The sequence below is a fragment of the Manis javanica genome, chromosome 2 (assembly GCF_040802235.1).
Source record: "Manis javanica isolate MJ-LG chromosome 2, MJ_LKY, whole genome shotgun sequence".
NCBI classification, from domain to species: Eukaryota; Metazoa; Chordata; class Mammalia; order Pholidota; family Manidae; genus Manis; species Manis javanica.
This window is the reverse complement of record NC_133157.1, coordinates 160,539,407-160,565,850: the sequence shown is the minus strand read 5'-3', so window position 1 is coordinate 160,565,850 and position 26,444 is coordinate 160,539,407. Positions and strand designations below refer to the sequence as shown.

At 40.0% G+C, this 26,444-nt stretch overlaps 1 protein-coding gene and 1 pseudogene across 3 annotated transcripts in view; both read right to left on the bottom strand.

Moving 5' to 3' along the window:
* The window catches only part of KCNB2 (potassium voltage-gated channel subfamily B member 2), a 391,562-nt gene that overhangs the window by 19,743 nt on the left and 345,375 nt on the right, over positions 1-26,444 (bottom strand). The window lies entirely within an intron of this gene.
* Positions 15,082-26,444, bottom strand: part of LOC108400329 (dihydroxyacetone phosphate acyltransferase-like) — a 46,271-nt pseudogene continuing 34,908 nt past the window's right edge.

Below are 26,444 nucleotides of genomic sequence, written 5' to 3'. Positions count from 1 at the left end.
GCCATATAGGAAATTGTCCTTGGTCATTACTGCCATTTTAGGATAAATATTGTTTTTAACCTTTGAATTAAATAATTCGAAATTTAGTAGACATTAATGTTATTGATAGACCATTGATTGATATTGGTTTCTAAATATCACGTGGGATTTTCAATTAAATGATTTGTCTCCGAATAAGGTAAAAGACCCACTTTTTTTTAAATTTTTTTTTTGCTATCATTAATCTACAATTACATGAGGAACATTATGTTTACTCGACTCCCCCCATCACCAAGTCCCCCCTACATACCTCATCACAGTCACTCACTGTCCATCAGCACAGTAAGATGCTGTAGAATTACTACTTGTCTTCTCTGTGTTGCACAGTCCTCCCCGTGCCCCCCACTACATTATACATGCTAATCTAATGCCCCCTTTCTTTTTCCCCGCCCTTGTCCCTCCCTTCCCACCCATCCTCCCCAGTCCCTTTCCCTTTGGTAACTGTTAGTCTATTTAAAAGACCCACTTTTTAGTGAGGTAAATGTTTGTCACATAAGCGTTATATGTGACTTAATTAGTAAACATTAAAATACTTGATTCTACCTTTTAAACTACAACCTTAGCTTACAGGTCATGTTTTGGATTCAAATCCCAGTTCTGTCACTCACCCAGCTATGAGGCATCTACTCTTCAGGTGATAGAACCGATAAGATCAAGATTAGGACTTAAATATATAAAGTACCCAGTGGGTGCTTATTTAATTCTGGCTAATATTATTGCATGTATTCAACAAATAATTTTCACAGATGAAGACATATCTACAGTGATTCCTAGTTAGCAAGGTAAAATTCAACCACTAAACTATTTAGTCTACATATAAAAATACATTGGCTTATATTATGACTAATGTCCAGATAAGTTTTATATACAGCCCAAACATTCTCATGTTTGAATTTCTTACTTTTTAGGTAGAAGTCTGTCAGTCATTGACTTACACATGGTCACCCTGTCTAGCTTCTGGCCTTGACTCATTTCCCATAGTTTGTATAATATTCACCAGATACAAAGGAAGGTAGAAGGTTAGGTCTGAAGGCAACTGCTCATCCATTTCCTTCTAATAGCAGGACAGAGTGTCTGTTCAGATGCCTAGGTACTGTATGGTATACAACTATTTTGAATCAGGCCCAGTTTAAAAGCTATGTTTTCTTAAAAAAGCTTTCTTGATCTCCATATTGAGCATCACTTCCTTATTTGGTTTTCAAAATGGGTTTTCTGGAGCCTTATGATTTTTTGGCTGCGCTACAGGAGGCCACTGGTGAAAGAGAAGACTTAGTGGATAGAGCTAAGGCAACTCTGTTGTGGCCACAAGGCAGGTGGAGCTGTCCTTCCACACAGTGCTGAAGACACACAAATATGGAAAAGTGAATCCTTTTCATAGAAGCACCTTAATTCTATGGTGTATCATATGTATGCATCCAAACTCATGCATTTATATACATAAACAGCTATATCTCTCCTTTGGAGATGGTAATAGATAAAAATATTGCTAGTTGTGTCTGAGGATATGGTGGAAATGACCTAAAAGTGAAAAAGCCCTTTTCACACTATTTACCCACAAGTAAATGACTATTTTATTTGTGGCCACAGCTGTTGTTTACAGAGTTGGCTATTGAGCACAGCTTTGTCTTTTAGATTTCTAGGTCTTCTAAGTGCCAGGTCAGTTTTAAATATGCCAAGAAACTAAAATTTGACTTCTCCAAACAGGCAGAGAGCATGACTAAACACATTACATTAAGATAGCATACAAAACAGCAATCCAATGAGCCCTGCCAGCTATATCACATTAAATGGCCTCTAGGAAGCTGAAGGGTATGTGACCAAATCACTGGTTTTCTCATGGTATCAGAGTGCTCTTTTATGGTTGGGAGCATTTTAGATTAACATAGTAAGATATACAAAATTCATTTTGCCACGTTATTTACAAATTGGTTTAGAAGTCCTTACAAAGCATTTTTTAGGATTTTGTCCACGTCTGAGTACTCAACACGAAGAATGCCCTTTGAATATGTGTGTTATTCTCATCAAACTTTTATTTATGCAAATACAATCCAACAAATACCATCTAGAATTCAGAATTTCTAAATTTTATTTCCAAAGACATTAAGTGGAGGAAAACAAATTCTAAGCTTTATATATAAATAAAAGAGTTAACATAATAATAATAAAAAACACCCCATGGTGTAATTCCCACAGCCCCATCTTCTCAGTGCATAAATAGTAGGTGTTTGCTTTTGAAAGCTAAGCAGACAGGAGTACAAAGCACAGGCAGATGATGACCTAGCATTGTTGCAAGAGACACAACTTTTATGCTGCCTGATCTTTCTGGTTTAAAGTTCTCATCCTAATTATATGGTTGGGAGATTGTCAGGTACCACATACTTGGCAGAAAAACAAAGAACACTAAAATTCACAATAGAAATAGGCTGCAAAGAACTAATTTGCTCTCTGCAAAACCATGACTAGGTAGGTTGAAAATGAGAACATAATTGTCCAATTGCATATTGGCATTCCAGGCCAGCCTGGGAGACATGTGGGGAAAGTTTTAGATATCCTGGGTACTCTTCAGCCTGCTTCCCCTTCTCCCTTCTGCACCTGTCACACCCTTGCCTTCCTCTCCCTTGCCTTGCAAGGCCCAGTTTTCAGCATCTTTGGGGCTGCCAGGGCTCTCCAACACCCCTTCCTTCCCCTGCCCTCTTCCACTCCCCACTGTAATGTCTGTCTTGCACCTCCTGTTCTACCAACCTTATGCCATGATGAGAGTCCAATTATATCTTGACCCAAATGAACATATCCCCATCAGGAGAATTTCAGGCAGTGGAGGTATTTTTGATTTATGATATCTTTTAAATTATACCACAAAACATTCAGCTATTATGCTTAATTATAGGGCTGATATTACTGGAGAAATATGTTTTGGTACCAGCAACCATCATTCTTTTAAAAAAATTTACCACTTAAATTTAAGTGGTATATAATTTTTTTTCTCTCCTAATGTCAACTCCATTGGCAGAATAAAATTCTGCTTGAACTGAAACCTAAATACTTAGCTTTATTCATGTGGCCTACAGTTGCCAAATAGGATACTTTAAATAGAGTTTGACTTATTGATTAGGTCTCAGGCTTTTAACTTCGGAATTTATTCTTTATTTTCAATAAAATAACCATATACTCATTTAAGGACAGTATAAATAAATCCCTTCTCATTTATATTGACTGTTTTTTGGCTTTCTTTTTCATCTGAACATTATAATAAGGGTGATATCTCACATATTAATGACTGCTTTTAGCCAATTGATTATAGTGTTTACTCTCTCTTATTCCACTGAAAGTATATTTGGTACTAAATCCAAACTTTTGATTCTTGACTTCTCATAGGTGAGTTTATTTCATTTAGATTTATTCACTATCCAAACAGTTAAATCATTTCTCAACTTTAGTACTCACAAGATGTTTTTCTTACAGATTTACTGTACTTCATGTCTAGAAACTTCCTTTATAATCAACAATCTTTTATATTAAATGAATGTTCTAAAAAGCACATGGGAGTGAACATGGTTTCACATTAACCCTTGATATAAACAATTTCTTTGCATAAAGTTTCAGGGAATTCACAAGATCTCATGGATTCTCTCTATGGTTCTCCCGATTAGAAACAGTTTCCTGGGACCAGTTCCACATTTCCAACCTCCTAGGTGATATTTCCACCTACCTATCCACTGGTTCCTCTAGACTAACAGTTAGTTGGAAAGGGAACTCATGGTGTCACCCGTTGCCCCACCTTTTGTAGCAAATCCCTTTTGACTTTCCTATTTCTATTAGCACTGCCTTTCATTTTTTATCCTGGGAATTAAAGTCTTTACCCCCAGTTCTAATATTCTGTGCCTTTATTTATGGTTGTGCACAATTCCTCTCCCTTAGGTTCCATATCCAAGTCCCTCAGTTCTATTTGTTTATCCCTTAATATCTTTTTTTTCCAATTCAGCTTTTATTTCTCCCCCTCTCTGTTAATTTAGCTCTTTTACTTTTCATTCCTGAACAACTGCATTAACCTTCTAATTGTTTAAACTACTTCCTGTCTTGCCCATTTTCTTTCTGGGGAGGACATGGTTGTGCGGGAGGGGGTAAGTCAAGGAGCAGAGGATGCTTTGGTTGCCCTCATTGCTTTCACTCTCCTAGTAGCTTCCTCCTCTTGTCTTAGAGATTAGGCATGTGATTAACTCTCCTGCTGGGTAAAACTTCTCAATGGTCAGGACAGATCTGATGGAGATCTGTTTTCTTTAGAACTCCAAACACAATGCTCATCCTTAAATGCTTAATAAATAAAAAGTAATCAGTAGTATTCGTAAATTTTTTTTTTGAAGCAGAGTAAAAGCTTTATTTAAATTTACTTTAAGAGAGAAGAAGTGCAGCAGGTAACCTCAGCAAGGAGAGGCGCCCCGAAATGTTGGAGAGAGAAAGTTTAAGATGAAAAGTTTACATACTTCTAAAGTGTGGGCCACCTCAGATGGAGGCGTGCCCCCTGAAAGGTTGAAAAGAGAGTTTAAAGTTAAAAGGTTACACACTTGAAAAGTACAGGCGACCTCGGAGGGAGGAGTGCCTGAATTTTTAATATTTGGTGGTACATCTCAATAACTGGCTCTGTTGTCAATGACTGCGCACATCTCTCATCAACTTGTTTTAAATTCTCTCAACCCTCCCCATAGATAAAACTATGTTGTCTGGATTCCTGGATGCCTTAATCCCTTTTGTATCATTTAATTGCACTTTCAGATAGGCAAATTCTCTTACTTTAACTCCAAATTCCACATTGAAACTAAAACCAAACAAAATAAAGCATTGCTTCTCAACAACCCACTTGAGACTATTTCTTCTAGCACCATCAAGACTTTCAATTATGCATGGCCATGCGAGGGATGTTTAAACAGAATCCAAAGTGTTTTAACTAATTGGAACCAAAGCAAAAGGGTGATATTGCCACTTCCCTATAAAGTTTTCTCTTCTTCTAAGCTTTATTTTCCCCATTTCTCCTTTCTGAACTCTTTCTCTTAGACAAAGACTTGAAAAAATACAATTTTCAGAGTACAATTCAAACTTTAAACAACATGGTATAAGAAACAATTCACACCCTTACACACTCATTAAATTTTTATTGGAAGAGTATCATCTCTGCAGAATCAAAGTAACATCGAATGCCCCAGAAGGGACTAGAATGTCTGATCTGATCAGCTTAGTTCTGATTCCTGGGAGCTCTAGACTGGATGGGCAGTACCTGTCTAGGGGCCACCCTGACATGTCTAGGATGTTGAGCATCTTGACTCCAGCTTCCGAGATGGGGGCGGGTTGTGGGCAAGGCCTCTCCTGTCCTTGGAATGCAAGTGTTCAATCAAGGTCTGTTGACTTGAAATAAGAGTAATGAAGGGCCTCAGGGACTCTGCCCCCAGCCTGGTGTTAGGTCACCCAAGCAGAGAAGATTGATGCAAAATTCTAAAAGTAGCTTGGAATTCCTATTAGGGGGAGTAGAGATCCTGTGCTTGAGGTGTTATATAAATAGTTGGATACATATGATATTTTTTCCTTTTCACATGTAATAACCTGAAAAGAAGATTCTGTACCTTACCATCATACTGTCCATATCCAATACATTTCAAATCACAATGAGAATCACTGTCACTGTTAAAATAAATACTAGAATTCTATGAAGCGAGGCTTGTTTTCGCCAGTAGGTGTCTCTGGTCCATCACTCTCTCTCCCAGACTCGCCTGGGTCTCCCTGGAAATACCGATGTGATATAAAAGGCATCTTTTCTTTAGAAACTGTATACTTTAAGAGAAGACGTAAAATGACTTCTCTTTTTATTTATATTCACTTTAACTTTGAATTTGGCCTTGCTTTGCAGCACTGGTTGCTGATAATGTTGGAGGGTGTTTTCAAGATAAACTTCCTTTTCACTCTATGGTACTTAAATTAGCTTTGTTGCTAGGTTTCATCTCACTGGAATCAGTGTTGCACTTGTGAGCAAAATAGCAATAACAGAGTTTCTAGGTATGTGAGGCTGCTCAAAAGGTCAGACTCTCTCTCTCTTAAACATTTATTCCCTTGCTCATAAAATAAAGCCCTGGGTTGAGTGGCCTCTGGAATTATCTCAAGTGTTAATAATCGAGAAATGGGCTAGCATAACAGGTAGGTAGCCTCTGGCTCCAGACTATCTGGGTCCCAAATCTTGTTACTGGGCTGATCTTCTTTGAGCTACTTATTCATTTCATGCTTCAGTTTCCCCATATATAAAAGGGGGATAATGATAATACCAGTACTACATGAGGAAGTTGTCACAAAAACAAATATCTTATATCTAAAGTGGTTAGAACACTGCAAGGCATGTGATGGGTTATATAAATATATATATATATATATATATATATATATATATATATATATATGACATACATGCATTCATATATATAAGAAATAAAAGCTAGTTCCCACTGTCACATAGCTGAACTGAGTTAACAAGGTTACTACAGGGTTATGTGCACCTTCTCTGTAACTTGCTTTCCAAAGGCTGAGGAGTTAGAGTAATGAAAGGGTGAATGTTGTGGAGGTTTTCCCTGAAGTTAGTTGTTTTGACCACCTCATGTAGTTTCATAAGGGGAGGGCCACCAGCCACCTACCACAGTCCAGGGGGTTCCTTTCTCTGTGGAATTGAGTTTCATACCTTGAGTTGTTAGAAACACAACCTGAAAAATGGGGGAGTAAATAAGAACAAATCAATGGCAAAATGACCCACCATGACAATGTACAAAAAAATTTTGATGAACTAACCAAGCAGCTGTCCTGACTTTCCAAGCAAAGACAGAAACTAAATGGAGGAAGACGTCCAGCAGTGACAACTAAGCACTTGCATGCATCAATTCATGACAGTGTCTCAAACACATTTTAAGGTTGGTACTATTATGATCCTTAATTTACAGAAGGAAGAGGAAAGACACAGTGGTTACAGGCCATACACTGGGTTAAATATTTGACATGTTAATTATTGTTAATTAGCTTTTTTGCTAGGTTTCATCTCACTACAACACTGTCAGCTGATACTACTGTCATCTTCATTATGCAGTGTGGGAAACTGAGGCACAGAGTGATTGACTAAGTTACCCATTGCTGGTAAGTGGCAGAGCCAGGATTTGAACCCAGCCAGTCTGGCTCCAGAGATGTTCTGCTAAGGAAGGAATTAGTGCAGCAATTCTCCCATTTGATGAGAATCATCTGCTGCAAGTCATCCCGCTGAGAAGAGGCTGAAAACTGAAGACTAGTGTGACTGCCTGGAAACCCTGGCTAAGAAGGCAGTGCTGCTGATGAGAAGGGGTCTGCCTCCAGTTTCACCTGGGATGCCTCAGTACACTTTTGTCTAAAAACTAGTCACCTGATGCATCTGTCCCCTTGTCTGTTAAATGCAGTTTTCATGTGAAAGGTAGTAAATGTGTATGCCCACGTAGCATGCATGAGTATGTGAGTGTGTACATCTGTGTATGAGTGAGTGCATCTGCCTGTGTGGGTTTGGAGGGAATAAAGCTTGATTGGCTTGAGGGTAAAGGCCCTAACACAGATCCCAAACAATGTCCACACTAGGGTAAGTCAATCCCACATGCCAATCCCAAATCGGTGTCTTCTCTCTGTTAGTGTCCCTGGGAAGGCAAGGCTGTTTCGAATCCACCGAAGTCCTTGAGAAGGTCCTGAAAGGGGGCCTAGAGGAATAGGCTGTTGTCAGAGTTTCTGCTCAACAGAGACCTTATAATGCTCTAAGTGGGAAAATGAATTCTCCAAGTGAATATGCACGCAATGCAGGAAATTGCTACTGATTCTATATAGAGTTTAATTCCTTTTCAAAAAAGCCTTGGGGACAGAATAAACCCATTATATTTGGATGGTGTATTCAAGAAGTCTACTCTATTGGAAATGACTTTAGAATTACTATTTTCCTTTTCCTTTGCCAGTGCCTGACAATGCAAGATAAAAAGCTAAAATTGGGCATCCACGTCCAGGCCCTGGAGGTCTTTTTGTTACATGCTAAACCAGAGCACTGAGGCAAAATCAAATTTCTATAGTCAGGAAACATTTTCAACTTTTTCTTATGTCCCTGCCCTGAGCTATTTTTAATAAAAAGTGTTTGCATACTAAATAGTGATCCATCTAGCAGCTTCTCTCAACCTGCTCTAATCTTGCTTTTGTCCCTGCCCTTCTATTGAAACTGTTGTCTCTGGGGTAATTGACCGTCCTTGTCCCAGAACTCAGTGTCACATGAGCCATTCCCTTTCTGGACCCATTGGTAGGGTTTTACACTACTGGCCATTTATTTCCTCTTCTTGAAACCTCTTCCTCCTTTGCCTTCCATGATATTACTACACTCTCTTTATTTTCTTCTTACTTCTACTTCTGTCTCCACCAGGTAAGGTCTTTACATACCCCTTCCATTCTGGTGGCTTTTAATACTCTCTTCTCTTCTCATTATTTCTTCATTGGTTCCAAATACCACCTAGGCACTGGTGGTTTTCAAATCCACATTTCAAGAGTAGATGACCCTGTGGCTACCACTGTTACCACCGAAGATCTATTGAGGCCAAATGCTTTATAAACATTGTTTCATTTATTTCTCCCAATATCCTAGGAAATGGGTAATATTTTCCCCCAGCTTTTGATGAAGGTTTAGTAGCATAATGTCCAAGCTCACACAGCTCATAAACAACTTGAACCTAGGTCTTCTCCCCTAACACCAAATTCCCTGTTGGTTTAGACTAGGCACCATGTGAATGACGATCAGTAAGAGGGGTCACAAAGACGACTGAAATCTCTGTCCTTAGTTCCAGATCTGCTGATCCAACTGACCACTGAATATTTCCCCTGGGATGTCCCATGGGTACTTTTTACCCAAATATATCTCAAACTGAATTCAGCACATCTGCTCTGTTAATAAATCTATTCTCTTGCGCATGCCATGGTGCAGTGAGTGGCCCACCATCTCACAGTGATGCTGGCCTGCGCAGTACCTCCTCTCCTCCCTTCTCACCCAGTCAACCCCCAAGCCTGACAAAGCAACCCTGTAAGTCCCTCTCAGATCTATTAGTTACTCTTCACCCCTTCTGCCACTTTGTTGCCAAGTGGTACTTGTACACTGTCTACAGGAACTGTCATCTTCCACTTGAACAAAGACTGTGTTCATCCATTTTTCTGGCACTTCCTGGAAACTCCCAGAATAACTTAGTTATAGTCTTCCCTAAGACAAGGTTTCAACTATTCCTTGAGTGGGGGATTTCCTACCTAGATTAATACCTCAATCTTGGAACTGTCTTTCTCCCCCATGCCCTGCTCCTCCTGAAGGTAGTGTCCACATTGTTACCAAACAGCTTCCTAAAAAGCAAATTTCATCCTCATTGCCCTCATTGTAAAACTCAAGTCTTGCTGTGTATTACAAGGCACTGTGTGGCCTGGTCCCTGCCTGACTCTACAGCTCTCCCCTCCCCTTCTGTCCCCTTCAGTCCCCACCACTCACCCCTCACACCCCATACTCTACAATTCCTCTCACTCCCTTCATGTGCCATGTGCACATGCTGCTCCGTTTGCCTGGCATGTTCTGCTTCTCCCCAGATAACTCCTCCTTTGGTTCACAGCTGAGATTACATGTTTTTTTGGGATCACGTGTTCCCTGGGACCAGGTTGGGTGCTGCTTTCATGTGTCCACACTCTGTGCCTTTCCTGTCTGAGCACCTTCCACACTGAGCTGCACTTGCTTATTCGCTGCTATTTTGTTCTTTTGTTCCTATGCTCCACAAGGACAATGGCCATTATCCATCTTTCTAGCCATCTATGTCCTGGTATATGGCCAGTGCTTAATAAACATTGGTTGACTGTCTGTCTGATTAACCCTAGAGTTTTAACGTTCCTGAAACTGTCTGAGAAATGGGAAGGAAGAAACATAGCAAACTGTCATTCTGCTGATATTGCTATATATGTCAGCTCAAGTTTGGGCTCAAGGATATTTTTGCTGTGTGGCAAGAATAGGTCTCCCTAGGTTAGGGAGATTGTACAAGCCAGGCCCCATTCTCTCTTTAGGAAAAGGGGCCATCCTTTGCAGGGAATTCCTTGCAAAGCTTACTAACCATCTAAGAAAGCATAGGGATGTTTGAGATACTGTGACACAAGCTCTCTTCTCCGGCTGCATATAAACCTCATTGTCCATGACCTGGGCTGCTGCAGCACCTCCCTGCACTTTCTGCCTAGTGACTCTCCCTTTCTCAGGCTGCCTCCCTCCTGCCACCTTGGGGAGCTTTCTAAAATATGAATCTAAACAGCATGCTGTTTCAGGATCTTTGTGGAACAAAGATCTCATTGCCTACAAGATGATACTGAAACAACTTAGCAAGAGTCTTAGTAATTTTACCCCAACTGACTTTTCCTATGAGTTCTTGGAGGGAAGAAGCTATGCTTCCTTCATCAATCCATCCTTTCATCACCCACCAATCAATTCACTAACTACTGGAGCCTTACTGTGCACCAGGCACAGGAATAAACTGGTGAGTAAAACCAGACATGGGGCCTGCTTTCAAGCTGCAGACGGGCATTAGTGAAATAATCAATAAATGAGTTAATTTACACACACATATGTTCTGTGAAGGAAAGGCAGAAGTTCTGTACAAGAAAGACTAACCTGGCCTGGGAGTCAAGGGGCTTCTTTGAGGAAGTGACAGTTCATATGAAGGATAAGGATGAGTTAAGGAGATGTAGAATGGGGAGAAATGTGTATATTCCTTCACTGTTCAGAGTTCTCCCTCAGGGCATGGCACAGAAGAGGCCCTCAATAAAATATCTGCTGAATGAATCAGTAACAGTGGGAAAAGGCACCTAAGGAATAGTTGAGACCTTGTCTTAGGGAAGACTATAACTAAGTTATTCTGGGAGTTTCCAGGAAGTGCCAGAAAAATGGATGAACACAGTCTTCGTTCAAGTGGAGGATGACAGTTCCTGTAGACAGTGTACAAGTACCAGCATTTTAGGAGTCTGGGAAAGACTGCTTCTTTACCTCAACTCAAAGAGAAAAGAGAAAATGAATTGGAAGGTAAAATGTAAGAATTTATTAATTTCGGGTTTTATAAACCATATCACTTAACATCCAGAAGATACCAAGGCTACACTTTAAATGTTGCCCATTGAGTTCACAGGCAGTAGGGAGTCCCCCACTCCCATCCCAGGCCTACCCCTGAATCTGAATTACTGAATATAGTGGCATAGAGGTACAGACTTACAGATGCTTACTAAAAGTTTGGCATAGTCTGACTCTGGAGAATTTTAAACACAGCTTTGATTTTTCCTATTTGTAAATATTTTTTGTGTTCAGAGAATCCAAATGGCTTTCTGTATTCCTCCAGGTAAATTCTTTGAAGTTTGCATGAAGCCTTTAGGCTGGAGCTTTAGGCAGAGTCTGCTCTGCTGGTCATAGCCTGTGCCTTGGATGGACTTCATCTGTCAATCCTTCTGCTTCACACAAACCACAGCTTTCTTTTTTAGTAAGTGTTATTTTAATTTATGAAAACTGCAGCTTGATTTTAATTATTGAGGTACTTCATGTTTGTTTCATTCTTGTAAATACAAGGAGAAAGGAAGACATTCTTATCAGCAAGTACCTATTTTTACTTCCAAGCAAACAAACACTGATTTTCTTCTCTGCTCTTAATGGAAGCATTCTTAGGGACGTTCTGATTGTAGCACATCTAGAGTTAGAATATGAGTGGGTCCATCTTTGTAATCATAGACACCCATAGTCATAATTGCCCTGTGTGTCCTTCAAGGAGACGTAATATGAGGTCACAACTGGTAGCTCTGGTGGCAAAAGCGTGATATTTATAATGGAAAACTTAACAGTAATTAGAAAGCAATCAAATGACAAGGCAGTCTTTGCTGTTGGGAAAGATATATTTTAAAAAGTCAAAACATTGTGAGTCACTCCTTTACAATGCAATTCTCTATTTTGGCTCCACCTCGTTAATTTGCAAGCCAACTTCTACTCTAAGAGAGGAAATAATTTTTACATAAAATCACAGAAGCTTTCTTTCACTATATAGTTTGAATTCTACAGAGTATCTTTTAAATTCTTTTTAAGTTATTGAATATTTCAGCTGTAGAGAACATGAAATTTTCCTAATTTACTTTTTCTAAATTATAAATGATCTTGTTTAATGTTATCTAATCCCAGGACTAATGAAGATACCCAAATCTCTCCCTGGAAATGTTTTAGTTAGTAACTAGAGTCATAAGCTCAAGGGGAATGAAAAGCAAAAGATTCATTGGCTTTCTAAATAGGAGGAGTAATTAAAAATTTGTGAAAGTTTTAAGAAATCAAGGCAACAGAAATGAAAGTTTTTTAGGGGATAAAAAAGAGCAAAAGGCACAATGCCAGGTTCTCACTTTGTATTTTTTTTCCTCCCCTAAAGCTTCTTTAAATACAGTGAGCAGTTTGACTTATATGCATAAATGAAGCCTAAGGTATTCATATGCAAATGAAAATGACAGCTCCAGGGTTGCTTGACAACTTAAAAGCACTGAGGGGAAGAAGAGAGAACATCAAAGAGTGGCTTGCTTCCCATGGAAGAGAAAGGTCTTGGTCAGGGTGAAGCCTATGAGTTGGCCTGGCATTTTCTCTGCTATGGGTGGTGGCCCTGAGGGATTCCACACCCCTTCGCCCTCCTTCTTGGTTTGCTTCTCAAATAACTTATACTAATTTCTGATGGTTAGGTGGCTGTTGGTGAGCACAGTATGCTGCAAGGGTTCTGGACTGAGCTTGAAGATGGTCTTTCCAAGGCTCTTGGTGCATTCAGGGTTGAAGTAGGGCTGTTGCAACAGACTTAGGCATCTGATAGAAGGTCATTTTGCAAGAAGCAAGCCTGCCTCACACACAGAGGAGTGGAAACCTTCTATTTCCTGACAGACAGTCAATGGCATTTTGACACCTGTGCTCCCAGGTAATCAGAAGCAAATACCTATAGCAGACTGCAGTCAACTGCCCTGAGTGGCCCCTCCACTCTGCATTGGTGCCATCCCTCTTCTTTTGCTGAAGGCCATTTTCTTTATAAAAATGCCTCACATCATTAAAATTCACTAAATTTTTAATCTGCTTATAATTTTAGCACATAAGTATTTCCCCAAGGTCCTGCGTTTTCTTTTTGTTTTCTGCAATTGTACTTGCAAGTGAATTTCTTTAGGTTTCATCTAATGGCTACAGCGAAGATGAGAATGGCAGAATCCTGTTAATGGGAAGCTTTTAGGTGGCTAGCCTGAAGGGGAGAAAGAGGAGAGGAGAGAATCCTCCATAAGGCTTTGTGAATTTAGCTCCAGAGTGCATTCTGTGGTCTGTAGTGAGCTTTAAAACTATTCAGTCACCTTCATTTGCAGAGCCTTGCGTAACTTGTATGAGTTTTTCAGAAACTTAAAGCCATTGGTTTTTAGGCCATTTAATAAACCATCTGACAGAACTGGAGTCAGAAACCAATGGCAAGTGAGGTTGATACTTGGCAGGTATTTTATGGTTTAAAGACAATCATAGATGGTTCTCTAGATCTTGTGGAAGATTCATTTATAGTTGCCTCCCATCCATCCATTCATCCACCCACCCAGTGTTTATCTCCGCACAAGGCACAAGGAGTATAAAAGTGAGGACAAGGTTCCTGCTTGTGGAGATGCTGTATTCTGGTGAGGGATAGGGAGGGAGGAAGGAAAGGATAATGGAGGGAAGAAAAGTAAGGGGAGACAGGAGGGGGGCACTTGAATGAAGAATTACAATACGATGTGATAAATTGTCAAGTATAAGTTCACATAATATGCTACAGGAGCATCAAAGAAGAAGCCCCCCACTTCCCACCAGCCTTTTTTTTTTTTAATAACAAAGGTACTCAGAGGCAACCAGTGGAACTAATTTACTTTTTATCTTAGTTTCTTTCTCTCGTCTAATTGTTAAAGAACTTGGAAATGTCCAAGGGTTATTTCAAGGTGTAGAAGAAAAATGGGGAGTAGTTAATATTATATAGAAAGTGGACAATCCACTTTGGTAACTGAATTGCAAAGTCTAAAACTATCTATACAAACTTAAAATACTTTTTGTAGTGGTTGTAACTTACTAGTTTTATATTTCCTTGTAAGCACATCAATATTGAATAAAAATATATATAATTGGCAATGTAGCCAACTTGTGTATACAAAAGCAAGTTATTTAGATAATAATAGAAGGTTGAAAATGGAAAAAAAGATGGTATGAAAATAAAAAATGAGAAATGAAAATATTTAAACTATTGTCTACTTCTGAGCATCTTTAAAAAATAACCTAGGGTCCTATTTTTACTTATATTACTCAGTGGGGTTTGGTCTGCTTTGGACTGCAGTTATTTGTTGATATATCTGTGTGGCTTTAATTCCCCTATTAGTGTGTAATCTCCATAAGGCCAAAGAGATGTGTCTTATCCATACAAGTAAAACATAAAATTAAAATTTTGTTGAAAAAAGAAATACATTTTTTGTTCTTAACCCAGAATTGGTAGACAAAGAAACTCATATGTTATTTACTTGATCAAGATAGAGGGATTTGGCTTCTTCTATTTTGAGCTTTCACAGGGAAGATCACCTTTTCAGAGAGAACCTTCAATTTAGGACTGTGGAATATTTGAGAGGTATTTCTATCACCTTGAGTCTCTTTCTGTGGCAAGAAACTGACATGATTTCCCTTAAGTAGTTTTGAAGGATCAACTCAAGAGTGTCAATATTTCCTTTCAAAACAAGTTGAAACTAAAATGATTCCAGAGTCTATGGATGAGTATAGCTAGAATTTCTACTTTTTGAGTTACTTAAAATTCCATAGTTACAGAAACTCGAATTTTAGTGCTATAAGGGAATGAAGAGATTGTCTAGAATTATCGTTATCTCTGATGTTAAGAAATAGGAGCATTCTCCAAGGACACAGGTTATGAGCAATACACTGGGACAAAAACCCTGATTTCCCCATTTATCTTTTATACTTCTTTATATTATTTATTTCTTCACACATGGAGAAAAATAAGACAGAAGGAAATAAATATGCCAATTTCTCTTACTAGTCAGTCATCACATAGAAAAATCACAGAACAAGTCAGTAACATCCCAAATAATAATGGTAGATACAACCAGTATTCCTAAAGTATGTTATCTTCTAAATGCTGATAGGTCTTCTCTACAGCATTTTGGTTCTTCATTTATTTGTTCATTTAATAATTATTTTATGAATTTCAGCTCTATGTTAGGGAATAAGCTCTATCAGAGTAAAATAATAGTAGACCTTTCCTCCATTAATCAAATAATTTGGTCAACTCCAGCCCTAACAGAGGGGATATCAATGTCCCTTCAAATGATCTAGCCTCTCTTTCAACCTTCTTAACTTCAATTCCCTTCCAATTCATCTGTCAACTTCCATGGCCCCACCAGGACCTTGCTATCATCCGACACTGCTCCATATCTGAGTATTCAAACTCAAAGATTCTACACACTGAACATAGTCTTTTTTTTTTAAGAACAAATAGATTCCTTTAATTCTTATATGGAAATATGGCTTAAACCATACATATATATAAATCATTTTGCAATTTTCCTTTACGTGTTTGGATATATTCTTGCTCTTCCTGAAGTAATTTGTTCTACATGTAGACAACATTAAACATATTGTAATAGAGGATAGATAGCAAAGAGTATGAAATAATCCAGGTACTTTTAGATGATTAAGTAGATTGTAGATAGTGGCATTTAAAGAAATTTTCACTCATAGAGGTGTATGCTTTAGTGATAACATTGATGGAAATTTTAATTCTGCATTTATATTTTAAATACATTGCTTTTATTCAGACACCAGTATTTATTCAATGGGCAGAACAATGAGGCACCCACTGAAAGTGGAAAGAGTATCAAATGTTCAGGTTAAGGCTAGAGTTTTATGCAATATACTTGAACTGGTTAGGTTTTCCTTGTATCTTTCAATGCAGTCTCTGTCAATTAAGGATTCTTTTGCTTCTTCAGATCACTAGGCTCTTGTATTTTTGTTTTTTTTTTCTGAACATGTTTCCAAAAGACTGTTTTATTTTAAAACCCACACAAACTTGGATACAAAGGCCTTTCTACCACTGTGGTGAAGATTACACGCGCTGTTTCCATTGGTTACTTCTTCTTTTCTCCACTGAGCCCACCGTTCTCAAAGTTGGATTATGCAAACATGGGCTTTTCCTTTTCTTCCGTTTGCAGTACTAAGAGTTCTTGGATGACAGTATTTATACAACCCAATTTTACATAAGTGTTTGGAAATTGTTAAAGTTTTGCAATCACTGGTTTTCCTACTGGTATCTTTCCACCAAGCATTTCTTCTAATTTTGTTGTGGCAGGTTCATTCACATTAAATATATAGTCATTATTTAGCTGCTTCTTCTCTACCACACCTAATCACACAAAAACTGCTAAGGCATTCTTCTGTATGTCGGAAGATAATACATCGTAACACTGCGAGGCACCTTGATCAAGAAGCTGACTTGTGAATTTTCTGACTCCAGCTAAGTACTGTTTCTTGGTGAAGTCATTATCTTCTTTAAGAGGTATTTGCAAATTATCATGTAACCTTCCACAAAAGGGTTAAAGAGTCCTGTTAAAAATTCTAACACAGTATTTTCTTTCTCTGTAACTAGGATGTCCCTTGTTGTTACTTGTATGGTCTCAATTTTACAAAGCAGGAAACAGCTTTCTTCAAAGTCCTTTAATGTGTTTCCTGGAAGGAAGATAAATTCATCCAAAAAAACATTGTGTAGGAAGTGAAAACAACTGTAGACATCCTCTTTCTTGAACCCAGGTGTCATCTGCAATGCTACAGCTACTAACGAAGGTCAGCCGAAAATGCTGAGCAACTGGTTCCTGTAAGCCGAGCAAATAAGGAGAGTGATATGCTGGAAAATAAGCCCACTGACCACTTCTGAATCTCCAGAGTCTACTTTGAGAATCACTTGGTCTTTGATAAGGCTGGCTATGTTGGAATGTAGAAGAATGCTGGACTGGATAACTTCTTCAGCAGGTTCATTATTGGGCCAATTGAGGAACCCCCCGAAGGCCTGGGCTAAATCTTTCACCCATAAAGTCTTTTCCACCAGCACATCAAAGTCCATGGGTGGTTGGTTTTGAAGCAGAACAGCAACTGTCAGGGACCATGGGCTCAGAATCAGGTTTTGAATTTGCTGCAGCTGTATTTTATAGGCAACTTTAGTGACAAAGGCATCATGTCCTCTGACTGTTTCTGAGGAATATACCTTGGAACCAGGTTATATGGGCTCCGATTCATCCTGCCAGTAGCCAGAGTTCAAAGTGACACAGGGTCTCTAAAGTACACACGGATGTTTCCAAAATTTTCAGAGAGAATCCGCCTGGCTTTCAACAGTCCAGTTGTAGATTCTTTTGGCTTAGGAATCCCTAGAAGCTCATACACATAAAGGGTTTCTTCCAAAACTTATCATAACTGATGCTAATTGGAACAAGGTAGGTATCAAAAACTTCTCTTTTGAAAAACGGTTCCATCACAATATTCAGAAGACCAAATTTAGGAGTCAGTGTCTTAGCTGAGCGGCTTCTTGTCCCTTTGAGGAAAAATTGAGCAGGAGCATAACCATTCCGTAACATAGTCTTTACATATTCAGAGAATACAGCCCAGTAGAGTTTATTGCCACCAAAGGTGCGTTGCATGAAAAAGGCACCTGACATCCGTAGCAGCTCACCAACCATCTTTATTCCCAGGAAGTCCATTACTGCTGCTATGACTGGTACAGGTAAATCATAGTTGTATAAAATAAAAGACGGTATCAGAAAGTCAATGTAACTTCGATGACTAGGCAGCAGAACAACTGGATGTTCCTGGATGGCTCGTTATAGTTTTTGAATATACCTTCTTCATTTACACACACTTTTGAGAAAATTTGTTTAAAAATTTTGCTCAGGGCAAAGGCGAAAAACCGGATGGCTCCCAGAAGCAGTTTGTGGCTCATTTCATCCAAAATCTCACAAGCTTCCTCTCGGAGGACATTAACAGATTGAAAGGATTCCTTGGAAAGCTGTTTAATGACATAGTGAACCTCTTCAGAATTGAGAATATTACATTTAATATCACTTGGCTTACAAGGAGTAAATTCCCTTACAGACATTTCATTGCAAATTTCAAGTCACTGACATGACTCCTCTCCTCTAAAACATCTTCAAACTCATCCCACTTTCTCTGCTCCTTCGAGTAGAGGAGCCCAACAGCGCCGGGACTGGTGGAGTTGACAGAGAAGCAGGAGTTGGATGAACTGGAAGAACCCACGGTGCAGCTGCCTTCCCGGTCGGAGTCTGGATTCTTTGCTACGCGGTGGCGGTGGTAGTGCTGGCGGGGGCGGTTCTTCTATGCCGGGCGGCCCCACCTTGCCCAGGGCGGCGGCACCCTCTGCGGCCGCTCCTGGCGACCCCGGGCGCCGCCATCTCAGCCAGGACGGAAGCCGCGCGGGGACCTGCAGTGCGCGCGCAGCCGGCGGACCCCGGAAGCCCGTAGGCTCTTGTTTTTGCATTAACTTCAATCCCTCTGTTGCATAGAACTTCCTTGTTTCTTCTAGGAATTTATTCTCAAAAGATTCTTGGTAAGTTTGCAAATCAGAAAGCATATTTAAAAGTCTTTGAATTAAACATTGATCAACCACATCACCATTTCTTTCTTTCTCAATCAACAGGAGAGTCCCATCTATAGTCTTGCTCTGAAAGTTCTGATCACAAAGTATGTGTGCTTTAAATAATTCAAGCCCCATGTCCCAAACGGAAGATAACACTGGCATCCAAAAAATGTAAGTTCTATCTAGGAACAGAAAATGTTCCTAATCATGATCATTTGTCTGCAATGATTTTTCCAGCATTTATCAATTTTCTTTAGAAAAGAGTCACTATCCAAAAAATTCTCTCTGAACTGATGAACTTGTGCCTTGATGTGCAGTTCACAAAGCCACTTCAGTTGTTTATACAAGTTTGCAGATAAATTGTAGGAGCAAAAGTTTTCAACAATCTGATAGAGTTCTTACAGGGAGTATTTAATGGAGACATTGTTCTGGATAGCTTGTATAGCCTCTTTTAATTTTTGCCATGTTTCTTCAGTTTTCCAGCATCAGAGGTTTATGTTTAAAGTTTTTGATTACCAACTTCTTGACAGAGCCCATGCCAGACTTGATACTGGAAAAACTGCACAGAGTCATAAGGGCTTCAGTCAAGTCATCTGTGTGGAGGTCTGCAGCCACAGAGAAAATGATCAAGTTTCTGTTTTTAAATTGCTCTTCTTCCTCAGAGGCAGGAGCAGATGAAGATGATGGTGAGATTTCTTCAGCCATTTTCACATTAAGCCCTCTGTGTAAAGCGAAGAACTACCTGATCGCAGTTTTATATCCATCTAGCTTCCCCATTGTTCTGCTCCCACAAAACCTATCTTGGGCTCTTCATAACAATCTTCTGTCCTTCACTCCTTCCTGTTTAGACCCTTCTTAGCTTCATTTCCTTCTTCTAGTCTAGACTTCACTCTCTTGCCAATACCTTCAATTCCATTGACCCTTGTATGTCTGCCACCCCAGCCTTGCCATAGATTAATCCAACCATTTATCTTTTTAAAGTCTTATGCTTGGTCTATGGGCCACTGCTGAAGAAATCTGCCTGCTTGATGCTAGGAGAAACTGAAAGACTAGAGTCTAGGCTAAGCCCTGACCTTCAACATACTGCTGAATAACTCCATCCTACCTTGTTGCTCAATTTCCTCTTCAGCTATCTCAAAATTTCCCTGCTTCCCTTAAGACACCAATTCCACACCTCCCTCTTTCTCTATTCACTGATGACCTTATTTTCTACGGCTACAGAAAACAGAAACATGAGACTCAAAGTATCTCAACTTCCTAACCTGCTTCTCCAAGATAACATCACCTGCGCTTGACTTCCATTGCTGCTGGAAATGCAAAATGGTGCACCCTCTGTGAAAGGGAATTGGAAGCACCCAGCAAAGGGCATATACCTTGAGTCAGCAAACCCACTTCTTGGAATCTATACGAAAGATAAAATGGCAAAAGCACAAAGAGACCTATGCACAAGGTTATTAATTCTAGTACTGCTGTAAGAAGAAAAGATTGGAAACAGCCCACAGGTCCCCGAGTACCATAAACCATGGCACATGCACAACACGGCACTGCACAGCTGCAAAAAGGAATGGGGACATTCCCCCTGCCTGGATCTTCAGGATCCATTCAGGGAAAAAGTAAGGGGTGGAAGAGAGCTATCATATGCTACTTTTGGTGTAAAAAAAGGCAGTGAGGATGGGAATCTATATACTTGCTTATATTTTCAAAAAGCACTCACACATTGCCTATTGCTTGAATGTTTCAGGACAGGTTTCTGTCTCTTTTTTGGAAACCCTGCTGCTATTTCTTGCCAATAATTTGCTAAAATGCACATTAGATTGCTATTTCCCTTGGATATTCTGCCACCCCCTCCTCACCACATTGCCAGAGTGATCCTGTGTAGCAGGATTCTGTGCTTTCCCAGTGGACTCCAGCTCTCTGTCCTTGCTTGGCTGGCTCTCTGTATTCCCACAAGCCTCTCTGACCTGCTGCTTCAGGCTGGAGCAATGCAGAGGCCAAAACAATGAAATAAATCATGGATTCAAAAGCAACCTATAGACAATCAGGACTACTAAATTACTACTTAAAAAATTAGTTGTTTCTTGTACTTAAGCACAGAAGTTCTCAGGTAAAGCAACTTCAGTTGGGAAAATCACTTCCCTGGAGCTTAAAGGGTAAAGTAAGCTGACAGGCTTTCACTGGGAGAAGTATGCAAATTAAAGAAACTCTAGAATAAATTTATTAGAAGCCAAGCTTATTGCTATAGTGAAAAAAACCCTTAGAATTCCATTGGCTTGATGTAGTACTAAGTCTATAGTTAATATTAAGGAAATAGTTACTGAATATTTGTTGAATTTAAACAGCTTTTGTCAAGTTATCTGAAAAATAAAGTAGTGTTCATAAGCCCTTGAAGAAACAACCTTTTCAAATAAATTTCTAAATTGGGAAAGAATGTGAAACAGCAAGGGAAACTTCTGGTTTGGTTTGATAAGAGCCCTGGCTTCATTTCAATACATTTAGTAAGTATAGTTTAAGCTAATGTTGCTTTGACCTCTGTAATACAATCCAGGGAATAACTACTCCAGACAATATAAGAGGCCCACTTTTCAATGCCAGTGGTGTTTTGTGCCTAGAGTTATGATCTGCCAGACACCTCAGTGGTTACAAAAGAATCCCCCTCAGTTCCCTCCAAATCTGTTAGTCCTTGTTAGACATGTAAATCCTCTTGAATTCCATGGAGATATAAATCCCCATTAAAAAAACAAAATTTCAGATATGAAATGCAAAACAAGCAAGACAGTTCCCAGAGTCCAAAGGACTGCTTTAAGAGAGCCCTAGCAAACCCTGAGAATCTGGGCTCTCACAGGAGGACACAGGTTTTCCAAATGCCCAGGGCACCTCTGTCTTTCCATCAGGGTCTGTTACAGTCTCTTACAAGACAAAGCAAGTCCTCCCATATCTAATAGGGTTCATTTAAGAAATCAAAGTTGTGGATCACGGGAAGATGGCGGTGTGAGTAGTTCAGAGGAAATCTCCTCCCCAAAACATATATATTTATGAAAATACAATAAATACAACTACTCCTAAAAGAGACACCAGTGGATGTAGTACAACAGCCAGGATACATCTACATCTGTGAGAACTCAACATCACACAAAGGGGGTAAGATAGAAGCTGCAGCCAGGCAGGAACTGAAAGCTCCCCCCATCCCAGAACCCGGTGGGAAGAAAGGAGTCAGAACGGGGAGGGAATGAAAGCCTGGGACTACTAAACAACCAGCTCTAGAAATCCGCACCTGGAACACAGACACAAGGTGCATGGGGTGCTGGATATTAGAGAAATGGAAAAACAAAACCTGTGGGCAGGTCCCTGCAACCGGCACCCCTGAGACAAAAGAAAAGCGAGTGCTTTCTGCAAGTCTTAAAGAGACAGGGACCCCATAGCTGGACGAAGTTGCCCCGGTACACTCGGCCACAGCTGGAAATTCCGGGGAAACTTAGGCGCCCTAAACCCCGGGGAGGCAGTGCAGCTCTGAAGCCCCTCACAGCACTAAGCAGCCTGCCAGTCATTTCTCCAACTGGTGTGGACCCCGACACACTAGCCCAGTAGTGGGAGAGTGGCAGCATGTGCCGGGGGCCGAGGCGCCGGAAGGGATGGGGAGTAGATCCGTGCGCCAACGGTGCTAGATGGGAACAGGAGAGGCTTGTGCGAGCCTGCAGAGGCATGACCGAATAGCTCGGGTGCAGCTTCGCGCGCCAGCAGCAGTGGAGCCAGAGGAGCCCGGTAGAGGCCCACACGCACCTGCAGTGGAGCCAGAGGGAACAGGCGTGCTCCCAGCAGCTGACTGGAATCCCAGCTCAATGCACAGCTGCCTGGGCCAGACCCAAAGGCTGCTGCTGCCACACAGCTGCCCGGCAGGGGTGCTGCTAGCATGGAGGAGTGCACCTGGTGTGCCTGCCACTCCCCACAGGGCTCCGTGCTGCTCTGATGGAGACCCTGCCCACAGCAGTTTAGGGGACTAATCCGGTGGCTGCTCCAGGAGTGCAGGTAACCATCACAGGCAGCGGAGAAGGGCAAGGCATCCAGCAAGCAGGAAAGGACTTTCTTCTCCCAGCTGACACACCCGCAACCTGCCTACAGCCACTGCTATCACCATGAAAAGGCAAAAAAATTTAGTCCAGTCCAAGATAGTTCAAACAACACCTGAGAAAGGATCTGCAGAGGCAGACCTAACCAGTCTCCCTGAAAAAGAATTCAAAATAAAAATCATAAACATGCTGACAGAGCTGCAGAGAAATATGCAAGAGCTAAGGGATGAAGTCCGGAGGGAGATTACAGACGTCCGGAGGGAGATCACAGATGTCCGGAGGGAGATTACAGAAGTGAAACAAACTCTGGAAGGGTTTATAAGCAGAATGGATAAGATGCAAGAGGCCATTGATGGAATAGAAACCAGAGAACAGAAACATATAGAAGCTGACACAGAGAGAGATAAAAGGATCTCCAGGAATGAAACAATATTAAGAGAATTGTGTGACCAATCCAAAAGGAACAATATCCGCATTATAGGGGTACTAGAGGAAGAAGAAAGAGAAAAAGGGACAGAAAGTGTCTTTGAAGAAATAATTGCTGAGAATTTCCCTAAACTGGGGGAGGAAATAGTTGCTCAGACTACAGAGGCACACAGAACTCCCAAGAGATGGGACCCAAAGAGAACAACACCAAGACACATAATAATTAAAATGGCAAAGCTCAAGGACAAGGACAGAGTATTAAAGGCAGCCAGAGAGAGAAAAAAAGTCACCTACAAAGGAAAACCCATCAGGCTATCATCAGACTTCTCAACAGAAACCTTACAGGCCAGAAGAGAATGGCATGATATATTTAATGCAATGAAAGAGAAGGGCCTTGAACCAAGGATACTGTATCCAGCACGATTATCATTTAAATATGAAGGAGGGATTAAACAATTCCCAGGTAAGCAAACGTTGAGAGAATTTGCCTCCCACAAACCACCTCTACAGGGTATCATAGAGGGACTGCTCTAGATGGGAGCACTCCTAGAAAGAGCACAGAACAAAACACCCAACATATGAAGAATGGAGGAGGAGGAAAAAGAAGGGAAAGAAATAATCATCAGACTGTGTTTATAACAGCTCAATAAGCGAGTTAAGTCAGACAGTAAGGTAGTAAACAAACTAACCTTGAACCTTTGGTAACCACGAATCTAAAACTTGCATGGCAATAAGTACATATCTTTCAATAATCACCCTAAATGTGAATGGACTGAATGCACCAAACAAAAGACACAGAGGAATAGAATGGATAAAAAAGCAAGACCCATTTACATGCTGCTTACAAGAGACTCACCTCAAACCCAAAGACATGCACAGATTGAAAGTCAAGGGATGGAGAAAGATATTTCATGCAAACAACAGAGAGAAAAAAGCAGGTGTTGCAATACTAGTATCAGACAAAATAGACTTCAAAATAAAGAAAGTAACAAGAGATAAAGAAGGATATTACATAATGATAAAGGGCTCAGTCCAACAAGAGGATATAACCATTATAAACATATATGCACCCAAAACAGTGGCACCAATATATGTGAAACAAATACTAACAAAATGAAAGGAGGAAATAGAATGCAATGTATTCATTTTGTGAGACTTTAACACACGACTCACTCCAAAGGACAGATCCACAAGATAGAAAATAGGTAAAGACACAAAGGCACTGGACAACACACTAGAACAGATGGACCTAATAGACATCTATAGAACTCTACACCCAAAAGCAACAGGATACACATTCTTCTCAAGTGCACATGGAACATCTCCAGAATAGACCACGTACTAGGCCACAAAAAGAGCCTCAGTAAATTCAAAAAGATTGAAATCCTACCAACCAACTTTTCAGACCACAAAGGTATAAAACTAGAAATAAATTGTACAAAGAAAGCAAAAAGGCTCAGAAACACATGGAGGCTTAACAACATGCTCCTAAATAGTCAATGGGTCAATGACCAAATTAAAATGGAGATCCAGCAATATATGGAAACAAATGACAACAACATAAAGCCCCAACTTCTGTGGGACGCAGCAAAAGCAGTCTTAAGAGGAAAGTATATAGCAATCCAGGCATATTTAAAGAAGAAAGAACAATCCCAAATGAATAGTCTGATGTCACAATTACTGAAATTGTAAAAAGAAGAACAAATGAGGCCTAAGGTCAGCAGATGGAGGGACATCATAAAGATCAGAGAAGAAATAAATAAAATTGAGAAGAATAAAACAATAGAAAAAATCAATGAAACCAAGAGCTGGTTCTTCAAGAAAATAAACAAAATAGCTAAGCCTCTAGACAGACTTATTAGGAGAAAAAGAGAGTCAACACACATCAACAGAATTAGAAACGAGAAAGCAAAAATCACAACGGACCCCACAGAAATACAAAGAATTATTAGAGAATACTATGAAAACCTATATGCTAACAAGCTGGGAAACCTAGGAGAAATGTACAACTTCCTAGAAAAATACAACCTTCCAAGACTGACCAAGGTAGAAACAGAAAATCTAAACAGAACAATTACCAGCAATGAAATTGAAGGGGTAATCAAAAACTACCCAAGAACAAAAACCCCTGGGCCAGATGGATTTACCTCGGAATTTTATCAGACATACAGAGAAGACATAATACCGATTCTCCTTAAAGTTTTCCAAAAAATAGAAGAGGAGGGAATACTCCCCAAATCATTCTATGAAGCCAACATCACCCTAATACCAAAACCAGGCAAAGACCCCACCAAAAAAGAAAACTACAGACCAATATCCCTGATGAACATAGATGCAAAAATACTCAACAAAATATTAGCAAACCGAATTCAAAACTAGATCAAGAGGATCATACACCATGACCAAGTTTGATTCATCCCAGGGATGTAAGGATGGTACAACATTCAAAAATCCATCAACATCACCCACCACATCAACAAAAAGAAGGACAAAAACCACATGATCATCTCCATAGATGCTGAAAAAGCATTCGACAAAATTCAACATTCATTCATGATAAAAACTCTCAGCAAATGGGCATAGAGGGCAAGTACCTCAACATAATAAAGGCCATATATGATAAACCCACAGCTAACATCATACTGAACAGCAAGAGGCTGAAAGCTTTTCCTCTGAGATCGGTAACAAGACAGGGATGCCCACTCTCACCACTGTTATTCAGTGCAGTACTGGAGGTCCTAACCACGGCAATCAGACAAAAAAGGAAATACAAGGAATCCAGATTGGTAAAGAAGAAGTCAAACTGTCACTATTTGCAGATGACATGATATTGTACATAAAAAACCCTAAAGACTCCACTGTAAAACTACTAGAACTAATATCGGAATTCAGCAAAGTTGCAGGATACAAAATTAACACACAGAAATCTGTAGCTTTCCCATACACTAACAATGAACTAATAGAAAGAGGAATCAGGAAAACAATTCCTTTCACAATAGCATCAAAAAGAATAAAATACCTAGGAATAAACCTAACCAAGGAAGTGAAAGACCTATACCCTGAAAACTACAAGACACTCTTAAGAGAAATTAAACGGAACACTAATAAATGGAAACTCATCCCATGCTCCTGGATAGGAAGACTTAATATCGTAAAAATGGCCATCCTGCCCAAAGCAAAATACAGATTA